We start from the raw sequence: 15,507 nt of genomic DNA, 5'->3' as shown, positions 1-15,507 counted from the left end.
AAAAGGTAAATACAAAACTGCATTCATTTAAGAAACTAAGAGTGTAGCAAATTTTGAGGAACATCTACATTTAATGGGATCAAAAGAAAGGACACCAATGTAAGACAATTCTTATATTTGTTTCTCAGAAAGTAGTCTAGTGACTTGTCATGGGGGGGTCCAGCAGCAAAAAAAATGCACTAATTACCTTCTAATTTGTGGACAGTAGGACCATAGGCAAGTTTGATTCGTAAGACATATAAAGACTATTATTGACTTATCTTTGCCACTACAAACGAGAGCATTAACATTGATATTTTCAAACTTAAATGTTTACTAGTGATTTTCTTTAACATATGATATCCTAGGACAAGATTCAGCAATGAAGACCTCCATTAATTCTCAGAAAAACTTTTATTAACGTGTGCTTTAGTCTTATCTTTCACTTACAATAGATCCCTCTGTCCTTTTATAGACAGAGGTAGGGTAAATAGAGTGACTTGAGTCAATGACAATTGAGACATTTCAGAGGAAATGGAAGGAAAGGAAAGATAATGAACCACTTACCTTCTTTCTCCTTTAGCCCCACCCCCACCATATCCCAACCTGTCTAGCCGCAAGTATTTTTCCTTAGTGCATAACTGAATCGAATCTACCTAGAAAGTTCCAGTGACTAACCATGATCACTATTCTATAGTAGACCATCTTTAATATGTAATTAAGCATCCTCAAACTGTAGCTGAGAGTCAGGAATTAATCCATAACTATGAAAGTAAAAGAGGAGAGTGAAAAAGCTGGCTTAAAACTCAACATTCAAAAAACTAAGATCATGGCATCCGGTCCCATCACTTCATGGCAAATAAATGGGGAAACAATGGAAACAGTGACAGATTATTTTCTTGGGCTCCAAAATCACTACAGATGGTGAATGCAGCCATGAAATTAAAAGATGCTTGCTCCTTGGAAGAAAGCGATGACAAACAGAGACAGTGTATTAAAAAGCAGAAACATTATTTTGCTGGCAAAGGTATGTATAGTCAAAGCTATGGTTTTTCCAGTAGCCATGTATGGATGTGAGAATTGGACCATAAGGAAGGCTGAGCGCTGAAGAATTGATACTTTGGAACTGTGGTGTTGGAGAAGACTCTTGAGAGTCCCTTGGACTGCAAGGAGTTCAAACCAGTCAATTCTAAAGGAAATCAGTCCTGAATGTTTATTGGAAGAACTGATGCTGAAGCTGAAGCTCCAATACTTTTGCCACCTGATGCGAACTGACTCATTAGAAAAGACTCTGATGCTGGGAAATATTGAAGGCAGGAGGAGACTGGGACAACAGAGGATGAGATGGTTGGATGCCATCATTGACTCCATGGACACAAGTTTGATCAAGCTCCGGAAGTTGGTGATGGACAAAGCATCCTGGCATGCTGCAGTTTATGGGATAGCAAAGAGTGGGACATGACTGAACAACTGAACCGATGTTTTCATCTACATATCAATGAGGATTAGAAGTCACTGAGTATCCTCAATTCTCAGTACACTATCTTATACCAAGTCATTAAAAAATGTACATTTATTGAATTAATGTTGAATGCTGTCTTTCTCTGTAAATCAGGTTAAAATTTCTGCATATAAATCTTTAGAGTGGTTGAAGAAATGCATTTTTAAATTTAAAACTAGCACTTCTTTATCAAAAAAAGAAAAAAACACATAAAACTTATTATATTCTAAAATAACTATTGTCTGTGTTGTGAAACATCTTTACTCAAATCCAGATATATGGGTTTAAACACTTGAATTTCATAAAAGTAAAAGTTTCATATACTTACTTATATTTTGAATGGCCTCTGTCCTTTCCATATCAGAGAAGCAGGCAAGTTGTATTTTCTCTGCCCTGATATATCTACAATAGGGAACGCATTGCCTTTATAACTTCCAGGGTATAATCTGCTTAATCAAGAAACTTGAAGTAAGCATTAAAGGAGTAACATAACATTATTGTTAAAAGAGATATAGAGAATCCTGCATACATACTTATATCATTTTTGTATTTTTATTAAGAATCAAGACAGTTCATCTTTAGTGGACTTCAATAATATGTGTGTTCTTTCCTGAAACTAAGGTATCTACAGTAGAAACACACGGTTCTGGAGGGTGATAACTGTATTTCATAACTACATTGACTATATTTCTCAAATTAGGTAGAAATGTATCATTTGTGAACCCGAATGTTCTCTAAATCCTTTTAAGGCAATGCAGTGAGATCCATTACTTTTTATTATGACTAGTCATCTTTCAATGCATTTGAACATTATTTCACCCACTTGCAGCTCCATTCTATCTCTAAGATTGATTATGGCTGACATACCAGCAGTCAAAACATCTTGCAAATGACTTCTTAGCATGAAGAGGCCAACCGGAATGTTGTTCACTTTACTTCCTGCCTAGCTTGCCTCCCATCTAGCTGTTGAAGCATTTACAAGAACACTTTTGATTAAATTTGTTCTAATGTGTTCAATTAGATGAAATCTTAAATATTGCACTAGATGTGAATTGGGAAAATGCTAAATCACCTCTGTACTTGGTAACTGGATCCTCAAAGGTACATGAAGCTATATTACATCATTGAATTCAAGCAGTAAAGTAAATAGAAAAAAAAAAAAAAAGATGTTCTTCTAGTTTGGTTAAGTTTATACATTGTTCTCTTTTCTAGATACATAAGAATCTATTAAATAAGTGGATTATAAAGTGATAGTCCTGGATAAAAAGTCACACTTTATTTTCAATATATTAATTTTATATGAGGGTAGAAAAATAGGCTTTCCCATCTATATAAAAAAGAAGGGCTTCCCTGGTGGTTCAGTGGTAAGAAATCTAACTGCCAAAGAAGAAGATGAGGGTTTGATCCCTGGGTCTGGAAGATCCCCTGGAGAAAGGTTTTGCTTGGGAATCCCATGAACAGAGGAGCCTGGTGGGTTACAGTTCATGGGGTTGCAAAAGAGTTGGACACCAACTACCAAATAAGCAACAACAACAAATGGGGGAAAAGAACTAAGAGTCAACTTAGTGACAGTCTTCATTCTCCTTATTTGATAAATGGGAAATTAAATAGTCCATAATTATTTTGTCACACATAGAATATATTTTGTATCAATGCTTTATTCCTTGGAAAACAGAGCATACATTTCAAATAACATACTATACAGATTATATTAGTCTATATAATATACTAAAGATCAAATATATTTGCTTTGCTTAATATTAGATATTATTTAAAGACAAGTGTCCCTTTCAGTTCAATCACTCAGTTGAGTCTGACTCTTTGCGACCCCATGGACTGCAGCACTGTCCATCACCAACTCACGGAGTTTACTCAAACTCACATCCATTGAGTTGGTGATGCCATCCAACCATCTCATCCTCTGTCATTTCCTTCTCCTCCTGCCTTCAATCTTTCCCAGCATCAGGGTCTTTTCAAATGAGTCACTTCTATGCATTAGGTGGCCAAAGTATTGGAGTTTCAGCTTCAGCCTCAGTCCTTCCAATGAATATTCAGGACTGATTTCCTTTAGGATGGACTGGTTGGATCTCCTTGCAGTCCAAGGGATTCTCAAGAGACTTCTCCAATACCACAGTTCAAAAGCATCAATTCTTTGGTGCTCACTTTTCTTTATAGTCCAACTCTCACATCCATACATGATTACCTGAAAAACCATAGCCTTGACTAGACAGATCTTTGTTGGCAAAGTAATATCTCTGCTTTTTAAGTGTCCCTTAGAGGTTATTTAATACAAGTAGTGAAATAGCTGGAATTTCTGAAAGAGAAAAAAAAAAAAAAGAGAGACCTAAACTGGGAAATTCAAAATATTTTTATCGGAGAGAGGCAAATAGCCCATGATTTATTTATTTATTTATTTTCGTAGACTGATTTCTGTTACTTTTTATCTCATTGTGTATATGTGGTGGTATGTGCGTGCTCAGTCCTCACTTGTGTCCAACTTAGTCATGTCCGACTCAGTTCTGTCCAACTCTGTGACTCCAAGGACCGTAACCCACCAGGCTCCTCTGTTGATGGCATTTTCCAGGCAAGAATATTGGAGTAGGATGTCATTTCCTCTTCCAGGGGGTCTTCCTGACCCAGGGATCAAACCTATGTCTCCTGAATTGCAGATAGATTCTCTATCATTGAGCCATCTGGGAAACTCCCAATGTGTATATGGATGCATCTAAATAACATACTGTGCTAGATGTAGGCAGCTCTGTACTTTTTAAAAAGAAACATTTCAACATTATTATCCCTTCTCATATCAGATATTTACTTGTATATCTTTTCACTTCTGAGGATCTTAATTGCTGATCTGTGAGCCAAAATTGAAATTATAGCTGCATATTTGTTTTTTTTTTAATTATGTGTGGATTTTGATTATATGTTTTTGAAGAAGAATGTTAGAGCTGCCATGAGATTCTTTGGAAGTTTGTGACTCTAACATAAAGGACCATGTTTCTAAATATTTTATGACGGACATTACATCTTGAATTAATTGGAATGTGTTTTACATACTTAAATGTCAGATATAATTTTATTACTTATATTCAAAAACAATTTACTTTTTTCTTTTGTGCTTTTATTAATTTGGTTTAATCTTTATCCTAACTTTATGTAAGCTTATTTTGAAGCAGTTTATAAAAGACAAAACTGAATATGATGAATCCCCAGCAATGACAAATTTAGGATTTAAAGAAGAGAAATAACGAATGTCTTATATTATTAAAATGGTTTTAAGTTCAGCTCTCAAGTTCCCTCTAAGCTAAAGTAAAAAAGTATGATGAATTACAGAAGTCAAGACAAAGTAATACTAACTTAGGTTAGGGAATTATTTTCTATGAATTTTTTCCCTGAGCATAAAATAGTTAAATTAACAACTCTTCCTTGTTCTATGTAACTTGCTCCATTTCAATTTACAGTGTAAGAAAGAATACAGGTTAAGAAGAGCAAAACAAACAGAAGAGGCAGCTCTGCACATGGAAGTTTGACAGACTGTAAAAGTAGGGAAAGGAATGCTGTTAAGAGCACCTGAGAGGAGTTTGAGGCAAGAGATATATAAGGAGAACAGCTACAGTTACAATGAGAAAATTACAGAACACTGAGAAAGATACCTTTAAGATTTTTCTTCTGTACTTTGCAATGCATTTTCCACCTTTGGAAGAAAACTAGCTTCCTGAGCTAGCCTTAGGGCTTTTGGAGCTGTACTTTGGAATGAAGGGTGTTGAATTAATTAACCTAGGAGAACATTAGATGGAGATGACTCTAATGCCATGGCAGCCTATATAAGGAGATAAAAATCTTCTGTAAAGCAATTATCCTTCAATAAAAAATAACTTAATAAAAACTAAAAAAATAAAAATCTAAGCATGTAAATGACTTAAGGTATCAAAACCTAAGGTCAACAAATAGCAGACAGAGAGCAGGTTTTAAGCTATAGTGAATCAATAATTTCCTTTGCTTCAGTATTTCTCTGTAGAAGTGTCTTCCAAAGCTCCTATACATGGAACCCTCCTAACTACATCTGGTTTGGCACTAGCCTCTTCCAAATGATTTTTTCCTCAAAGTTTTAAAATTAACATGGTTCAGTTTATCTTTAACAAGTGATTGGCTACATCAATTTGCCTTAAACAAAAATCTGAATTTACAGGAAAAGAATACTTGGGTTAAATGAAAACTGCTAATAATCTAAAATGTTATATTAGCCTGTCCAGTTTTCCGCCCTGCCCCGCCCCTCCACTCACTCCTTGATCCTACTTTGAAGGGAAAAATCAATGTTTCTCTATTTAAATATAATGCCCTTGGGAAATTTTAAGAAAATGGGCAATGAATGGGCAGCAGATGATGTCAGAGACCAGCAAATGATACGTCAGATGACAAACTCTGGAAATGCTAAAGACCATGTTTATTTCACACCTGTAACGTATTCAGTTCAGTTCAGTCGCTCAGTCGTGTCCGACTTTTTGTGACCCCATGGCTGCATGACACTAGGCCTCCCTGTCCATCAACAACTCCCAGGGCTTACTCAAACTGGTGTCCATTGAGTCAGTGATGCCATCCAACCATCTCATCCTATGTCATCCCCTTCTCCTCTCACCTTCAATCTTTCCCAGAATCAGTGTCTTTTCAAGTGAGTCAGCTCTTCACATCAGGTGGCCAAAGTATTGGAGTTTCAGCTTCAACATCAGTCCTTCCAACGAACATTAAGCACTGTTTTCCTTCAGGATGAACTGGGTGGATCTCCTTGCTGTCCAGGGACTCTCAAGAGTCTTCTCTAACACAACAGTTCAAAAGCATCAATTCTTTGGTGCTCAGCTTTCTTTATAGTCCAACTCTCACATCCATACATGACTACTGGAAAAATCATAGCTTTGACTAGACAGACCTTTCCTGGCAAAGTAATGTCTCTGCTTTTTAATATGCTATCTAGGTTGGTCATAACTTTTCTTGCAAGGAGCAAGCGTCTTTTAATTTCATGGCTGCAGTCACCATCTGCAGTGATTTTGGAGCCCAAGAAAATAAAGTCTGCCACTGTTTCCACTGTTTCCCCATCTATTTGCTGTGAAGTGATGGGACTAGATGCCATGATCTTCATTTTCTGAATGTTGAGTTTTAAGCCAATATTTTCACTCTCCTCTTTCACTTTCATAAAGAGGCTCTTTAGTTCTTCTTCGCTTTCTGCCATAAGTGTGGTGTCATCTGCATATCTGAGGTTACTGATATTTCTCCTGGCAATCTTGATTCAAGCTTGTGCTTATGTAATTCTAGCTTGTGTAATGTATTAGCACATATATATATATATATATATATGTATATGTTCAGATGTTCACTTAACTCTGTGCAGTTAAGTGTTCAAAGTAGACGGTTTTAATTTTTAAGCCATATTTTTAGTAAACAAAATAATGAATAAACAAAAAGTATTTCATACAGTTTCTTGTATTTACTTTCAGAATTTTTCTCTAAGTGTCTAGTTTGTGATAGTTCTAGCTGCATGTTTTTATCCTTAAGATGTAACATATGCAACTTCTCAAGTAATTATAAACAATCAGTATAATAAGACATTTTGTGTATTATTTTATTCCATAATCTAATGCCAGCCTAAGCTGTTTCTTTGGTTTATTGTATCTTAGCTTGATATAAGAACAGCTAATTGTACTACTTGCTTTATTGAGTGTGCAATTGCTTAATTTCCTTTTATTCATAGTTCATCCATGTATGTTTTGGATAAATTGAAAATATTAACATCAAGAGGAACATACTTTTAATAACGGCAGCAAGTCCACTGAAATTAACACTATGAATTGTTAGTAATTTATTCTATTGGCAAAATAGAAATTTAAATATTTTTCCTTTCAGATCACTTTTTAAATAACAACAAACATATGCTCTACAATCATTTCATAAAATTTCTGTCAGTAAATATGATTAATATTATATGTGTATATTGCAAAAATCCAGCATTCATAAGGTAATTCCTTCTAAGTTAGAACATTTTTTCCTGTTTTTACTTTATAAACATGGAATAGAAACACACAAAATCATAAGATATTATGCTATAATGTCCTGCTGTATTTAGTTGACTCATTATCCCCTGAATGAGTTTTCCAACATTTACCCTTTTTGTTTTAAAATCATGTATAAAATTGAATTAAAAATGAAATTAGGATGATCATATAATTTCTATATTTTAGAGCACAAAAATCAACACTTTTTTTCACTTAATATCTACAGTAATTCCAGTTTGGAGTAAAATAATTAGCATTTGATAAATATTGATAAACACAGAATTAGGTTGTGCAATAAGACTCATAATAATCAGATAGAAAATTAAGATCATGTTCTACAAATACAGTTAAAGACAACTATTTTACAAACATACAAAACAGAAAATAGTTTAAGCCCTCTAACACATCTCCCTATAGCTTCCTTTGCATCTTAAGATGAGCTTTGGCTCAGATTAAAATATGAGATATGTCACTCAGACATAAGCTGTTATTGCTTAAGGAATGTTATTTTAATCATGGAAATCTCCATTTTCATATGAAGTTATAGAACTTACTTGACATTTTGCAGCAAAACATAAGTCACAAAACTATAGATTCACATGTACTAATCCTACTAAACAATCCAGACAAACTAGGTATATAGTGCAAAGGCATTCCATAAAGGAGAGTTTGCTATGGATCTGTCATTAGCATATCTATAGGCCATTTAACAGTATCTTTTTTTCCTTTATTTACTAGAAAGTTTCTCCTAAAGAAGAGGATAGTGGATGAGTTTTCTGCTAATCTTTTCCTTTACAAAGACCTATTAACTTGTCCAGCACTTACTGTATCATAACTCTAGATTAATTCTCAAATATCTTGATAAAGTCTGTCATTGCTTTAATTATCTTAATTACTTTTATAAATTAGCAAACTGAGGCTCAGGGATATTTAAAGATTCATTCAAGGACAGAATTGGGATTGAGATACCAAACTCAGATACACATGATTTGTTAAATTTTCAAACATTTAAAAACATCTTAGACAAAATTAAGCTCAGGAAAAATGTGTATTCTAGAGGACAGAATAATGTTTAAGTCTTGGCTTTCTGAACATCTGACCTATCTTCTCTAGGTGAGTCCAAAAAGAAGAGAAAAAAAAAATAGACATAAATATGGAAAATGAGAAAAATGGAGAAACCAAGGAATGTGCAGGAATTCCTATTTTAACAATTTAATAATGACATACATTGTAGAATTAGAACAATATTGCATAGGGACTTGGAATGTAGGGCCCATGAATCATGGGAAATTGCATAAGGTCAAGCAGGAGATGACAAGAATGAACATCAACATCACAGAAATCAATGAACTAAAATGGATGGGAATGGGTAAATTTAAAATGATTATTATATCTACTACAAGGACAAAGATCCCTTAGAAGAAATGGGGCAGCCCTCACTGTCAACAAAAGAGTCCCAAATGCAGTACTTGGGTGCAACCTAAAAAACAACAGAATGATCTCACTTCATTTCCAAGGCAGACATTCAACATCATAGTAATCTAAGCCTATGTCCCAACCACTGATGCCAGAGAAGCCAAAATTGACCAATTCTACAAATACCTACTACACTGCCTAGTTCAGTTCAGTTCAGTCGCTCATTCATGTCCTACTCTTTGTGACACCCTGGACCGCAGCACGCCAGGCCTCCTTATCCATCACTAACTCCCTAAATCCACCCAAACCCATGTCCATCGAGTCAGTGATGCCATCCAACCATCTCATCCTCTGTTGTTCCCTTCTCCTCCTGCCCTCAATCTTTCCCAGCATCAGGGTCTTTTCCAATGAGTCAACTCTTCGCATCAGGTGGCCAAAGTATTGGAGTTTCAGCTTTAACATCAGTCCTGGATGTTCATTATTATTTTTCTGAGGTAATTTTAATTTCAGTAAAATACATTAATCTCACATTTCTATAGTAGATAGCTTCAAATTAATTCATTATGAAAGTATTATATAACCAGTACTTAAATATCAGTTTATTTATAAAAGAAGATTAAAATTTACCCTTATTGATTTGGATAAATAATAATAAGAAACCAATGGGAAACATTTTTCTTATAACTTCTGCAAATAAACTCACAGCACTTTCCCAAGATCATGTGCATACATTACACCTAGCACCAATCATTCCCAAATACAGCAAATATTAAGCAACAGTCTTGGTGCCATATGGAATGTTTGCACTCTATGGGTCCAGAAGAGCAGGAGAAGATTTGCTTTATTTTTTTTTTTTCTGAACTCCTTTAAAATCATAAAGAAATACTTAATCAACAAAATTCTGAAGAAATGATATTAAAGCACATTCAGAACTTCATAAAAAGAATTGTGTGTGGTTAGATTGTTTCCTGAAAATTCTATTTTTTAATTTCATGTTAGATACTATTATCCTTTATAATTATCCACTTCCTTCCCTTGGAGAGAATTTTAGACTCTATCTAAAAGGACAAAAGACTTGACCTTTTGAAATATCTTTGATGTGGAATAAGAAGAGAAATGACATGTCTCACTCCTGGGTACAAGTTAAGAGCTGATATTTTCTCCCTCAGTTCAGCTCCCAGATTGAAGATGTGAAACAGAGCCATGGCCAAATCTTAATATATATGTAGCTTGATAAAATCTTTATTATTTTAAATCATTGAAGTTTGTTTATCACATGAAAACCTAAACTACTGTAAATTATAGTCATGTTTATATAGTCTCCCACTCAACTTTTCACTCTTGGATCCAGAATTTTCATATTCCTAAGTGATTTATCCATGAATACTAACTTGGATAGAGGGCATAATAAACAGTTTCCTTTGTTAAGGTCTATGGAACTCTGCTAATTGTGATAGTGCAACAAATCTCTACTGAACAATAGAAATCCACAAATAATTTCCTACCTGATATCATATTAGTTATTAACTGGAAATTTTATATTCTGATTCTCACATTATTGATAATGTATCTGTTCTATACTTGGAAATGTGTTAAGTGATAATAAAACACTGTGTATTACATATAACACTTCATTTAATCCTCACACAACCCTATGAAGTAGATGCATGCTTACTTTACAGTCAGGGCATGACTCTGCTAGTGTCTCACTTGGCCTCAATCAGAATGTTTTACATTCTTCTTTACATACGCATCACGACTATACTAAGTCATTTAAATCTTATGGGTTTTTTTTCCTGCCAGACTATGAGCTGCAATTAGATCCTGACAATGCTAAGTGCTGTTATTATTTGCTGCATAAATCAATGAATTGGGGATGCAATTAATTAACCAAATATGCTCAGATATTTAAAGTAGGATACAATAGGTTTGAACCTGGGTCTGTCTGAATCAATCCTCTTTGTATAACACCAGGTTTTCTTGAGGATTATATAATGACATGCTATAAATGCTTTGATGCTTTTGCTGTATAATGTCCATTGAAGCTGAAATCTGAGAGTCTACACCTACTGAATGATTCAGAACAGTTACTTCTCTAATGATCTTGTCACACACTCATTATTTTAAATGGACTTGTTCTCTTATGGTTTTAATGTTGAAAAACATTTAAAAAATATACTCACATTAATGTGCCAGTAAATTAAGCCAAAATAATTATTGTCAATAACTGTGTAGTTCTCCTCAACCTAAAAACACTGATTTTGAGGGAAAATTTCAGATGTACATGAATTATTTGTTTTGTGAAAATAGTTTCTAAATTATGCTGAAAGGATACTAAAAGGAAAAGTATATATTTTGCTTCTTTTCTGTCTTGTTCATGTACTATCCCTTCCACTATCATGCTTAATATGAGGGAAGACTACAACTTAAAGGACAGAATTTAGGACATCACTTTTTGTTTGAAACCTCTGATTTTTAAACCCATCATTAAGCCTGCTTTTTATAATAAAAAATCACAGGTTGTTACATGAATAAATAGCACTTAGTAGGTCAAGAAGCAACAGTTAGAACCAGACATGGAACAACAGACTGGTTCCAAATTGGGAAGGAACATATCAAGGCTGTATATTGTTACCCTGCTTATTTAACTTATATGCAGAGAACATCATGCAAAATGCCAGGCTGGATGGAGCACAAGCTGGAATCAAGATTGCTGGGAGAAATATCAATAACTTCAGATATGCAGATAACACCACCTTTATGGTAGAAAGTAAAGAGGAACTGAAGAGCCTCTTGATGAAAGTGAAAGAGAAGAGTAAAAAAGCTGGCTTAAAACTAAACATTCAAAAAACTAAGATCATGGCATCTAATCCCATCACTTCATGGCAAATAGATAGAGAAACAATGGTAACAGTGGCAGACTTTATTTCTTGGGCTCCAAAATCACTGCAGATGGTGACTACAGCCAAGAAATTAAAATATGCTTGCTCCTTGGAAGAAAAGCTATGACAAACCTAGACAGCATATTAAAAAGCAGAGACATTACTTTGCCAACAAAGGTTCATCTAGTCAAAGCTATGGTTTTTCCAGTAGTCATGTATGCATGTGAGAGTTGGACCATAAAGAAAGCTGAGCAGCAAAGAATTGATGCTTTTGAACTGTGGTGTTGGAGAAGACTCTTGAGAGTCCCTTGGACTGTAAGGCGATCCAACCAGTCAATCCTAAAGGAAATCAGTCCTGAATATTCATTGGAAGGACATGCTTATGTTGAAGCTCCAATACTTTGGCCACCTGATGTGACAAATTGACTCATTGGAAAAGACCGATTCTGGGCATGATTGAAGGCAGGAGGTGAAGGGAACAAAAGATGATGAAATGGTTGGATGGCATCACTGACTCGATGGACCTAAGTTTGAGGAAGCTCCAGGAGCTAGTGATGGACAGGGGGGCCTGGAGTGCTGCAGTCCATGGGGTTGCAAAGAGTCAGACATGACTGAGTGACTGAACTGAACAGAACTGATTTTCTTTTTTTATTAGTGCTTGCAAATTATGACCTAGGATTTCAGTGTTTTTTTTTTTTTTAATACTTAAGGTTATATCACCAGTAAAGGCTTTCCATGAAGTCTAATCAGACTTAGCTTCATTTCAAATATCTATCACAAATGTATAACACACATTGATATAGAGAAATGAATATAACCTTTGCTACATTAGAGATTTATTTTCACTTATAGAAAAATTAATATAGGATGAGAAAATGATAATCATATTGCATTTTGCTTTCTGAGTGTGCCTTCCTAAAACCATCTAAGAATACAGACATTCAATTTAAAGATATGACAAGTCTGACACACTGTTATAATATAAGCTCCATTGGGTTGGAATTTGATTAATTTGTACTCTGCAGTATCCCCAACAAGGAATATATGGCATATGAATGCCTAATAAATATTGAAACAAAAATAAAAATGATTATCTCCCAAGGAAGTTATTATTGTAGATATTAAAGAGGCTTCCTAGTACAAAGAAGGGAGAGAAAGTCTTCAAAACATTGGAATTAACACATGTCAAAAAAATAAAAATGAAAACATGTTTTTAAAATTCAAGGAGTACCAAGTTTGGCTGTGCATTGAAACCTGGATTGGAGTCAAAAAGATGAAGCTAAAGAGAAGGAATTGATATGTTCCTTTCATGTGAATGTCAGGGGTAGGGTCTAAGCTAAGAATCAGGATGAAGAATTATACTGGTGTAGTCAGCAATGAAAAAAAGTCAAGAGGGAAACATAAAACAAAATAAGAGCAAGTAGACAACAGTGCAAAAATGCAGGCGAGGACACTGAAAATTTCAAATAGTCAAAGGCAGAATGAGAATGGGATTGGGTGTCAAAGTAAGAGATCCGAGGAGAAACAAAGACTGGTAGGAATAAGAATAGTCAAGGCAAGACTGGGGCATGCAAATGATAGAACCAGGGTGGTAGATTTTATGATATCTGCCTAGTGGTTGTGATGCTAGTAAAGAGCTAGCCTCAGAGTCAGGTCATGAATTATCTGTGGCCAAGCAATGAGATTTGCCCTTTATTTGAAAGGCTGTGGGGAGCTCTTGAAGAATTTTTAGCTAGGGAGTGACATGATTAGTTCTGTGTTGTATAAAGTTCACTCTGGCAGCTGTGCAGAGTGTATAATTGAAAATGGTAATAAACTTGCAGAACAGAATTTAGGCTTGCCTAGAGTAATTAAACGAAACCTTCTTTAATGAACAAGAACACTATTACCCAACATCCAGACCAATATATAAAACTTAATCAATAAAAGCACAAGGATTTCTGCTATGGAAGTCAAATCAACAGGTCTGCTAATGTAAGCAATTTTAGTGTCTATTTAAAACCAGTAATGCATAGAATAAACATGTTCTATCTTTGTCTTATCTGAGCTATAGCTCTGATTTATGCTACTTAAAACTAGTTACAAAATTCATATTATGATTGGTGATTCATTAATAAGTACTTGTAAGGAACTTGAGCTTCCTAGGTGGTACTAAGGGGTAAAGAACCTACCTGCCAATGCAGGAGATGAGTGTTTGATCCTTGGGTCAGGAAGATTCCCTGGAGTAGGGCATGGCAATCCACTCCAGTATTCTTCCTGGAGAATTCCAGGGACAGAGAAGCCTGGGGGGGCTACAGTCCATAAAGTCACAAAGAGTTGGACACGACTGAAGTGACTTAGTGGGCGCGCATGCGCACACACAAATACACACACAGGTAAGGAACTTATTCCAAAGATTAAGCCCTTCATATTGCACAAGTATCTTCATCCTACAATGAAATTATTAAGGACTCTAATATGTCCATTCCTTCTTGAATCTTACTAAGCCTTTGAGCTTTTTCTTTTAATAACAGAAACATGACATTCTTTTCCTTTTACCCATTGTTTCAGAACGCATGCTGGGGTTCAAAATACACTATTTAGAGGGGAATCTGCTGTTGATTTCTTAAAAGAAGATGAAATATTCATTTCCCTTTCAAATAATAGTTGTTTTTCAATAACTCTTAAGTTATCTGTATATTTAAATATGCAACAGCACTCCTCAGTCACTATGCAGAGTACTAACAGGGGGAGGACTAAATTAGATAGCCAAACATGTTTATTTCTGGTCTCCAGAGTAAATAGTGAAATTTTCTTAAGAAATTTTGCAGTAAAGAAGCAAAGGTCCATGCAGATCTCAACCAATCTAAACTGGACATTTATTATATTCACCTCTCCTTTACACACTTAAGGAAATGAAATATTGTGACATGCCCGTTTGTTACCTAGTCCAAGCTTGCTCTGCTCACAGCACTGCAGGCCAATAAATATGAGAGATGAGGTGTTGAGGCAAGAAATACAACTTTATTCAGAAAGCCAGCTGACCAAGAAGACAGCAGACTAATGTCTCAAAATAACCATCTTACCAGGGTCTGAATGTCAGGTCCTTTTATAGAACAGAGATGGGGGACAGTGAGGAAACAAAGTAAAAAATTCATTAATTTTGCTTCCCAGGTGGCATTAGTGGTTAAAAAAAATAAATAAATAAGTAAACTATTTGCCAATGCAGGAGACAGAAGAGACACAGTTTCAATCCCTGCATCAGGAAGATCCCCTGGAGTAAGAAGTGATAACTCACTCCAGTATTCATACTGGAAAAATCCACAGGAAGAGGAAGGAACCTGGGGAGCTGTAGGCTATAGGGCTGCAAAGTGTCAGACAGTACACACACAATCTTGCAAATGTCTCCTAGAATGGCAAGTCTCAGGCCAGGGATGTGCTAAGCTTTTCCTTCCTGCCATCCACAGGTGGACAGGGTCCTGAACAAAGGTTCTTTAGTTTAACAGTCAGGCAGAGGGGCAGGATTCTCTCAGGCAGGTAATTATGTATGATTATAATAACAAAAGCAATGAAAAGGAAGTCAAAGAAACAGCTCCAACATGGAGTCTAACTTGTTTTTCCCTTGCAACATCTATTGGACAAGAAACTGGTATTATCTAGTATCCTTGGGCTTTCCTGGGTGAAAATAGTAATAAAGATCCTA

General features: G+C 35.2%; 1 pseudogene across 1 annotated transcript in view; it reads right to left on the bottom strand.

Annotated features, from left to right (window-relative positions):
• The window catches only part of LOC145509217 (protein CFDP2 pseudogene), an 837,797-nt pseudogene that overhangs the window by 814,238 nt on the left and 8,052 nt on the right, over positions 1-15,507 (bottom strand). The window contains exon 2 of the transcript XR_014055918.1: positions 1,809-1,926. The product of XR_014055918.1 is annotated as a protein CFDP2 pseudogene, transcript variant X1 (transcript). The remainder of the gene's footprint in view (positions 1-1,808; positions 1,927-15,507) is intronic.

Source organism: Giraffa tippelskirchi, chromosome 1 (genome assembly GCF_054371585.1).
Source record: "Giraffa tippelskirchi isolate mGirTip1 chromosome 1, T2T-mGirTip1v1.2.pri, whole genome shotgun sequence".
Taxonomy (NCBI): domain Eukaryota; kingdom Metazoa; phylum Chordata; class Mammalia; order Artiodactyla; family Giraffidae; genus Giraffa; species Giraffa tippelskirchi.
Note: the sequence above shows the minus strand (reverse complement) of the source record. Positions and strands in the feature narration are given on the sequence as shown.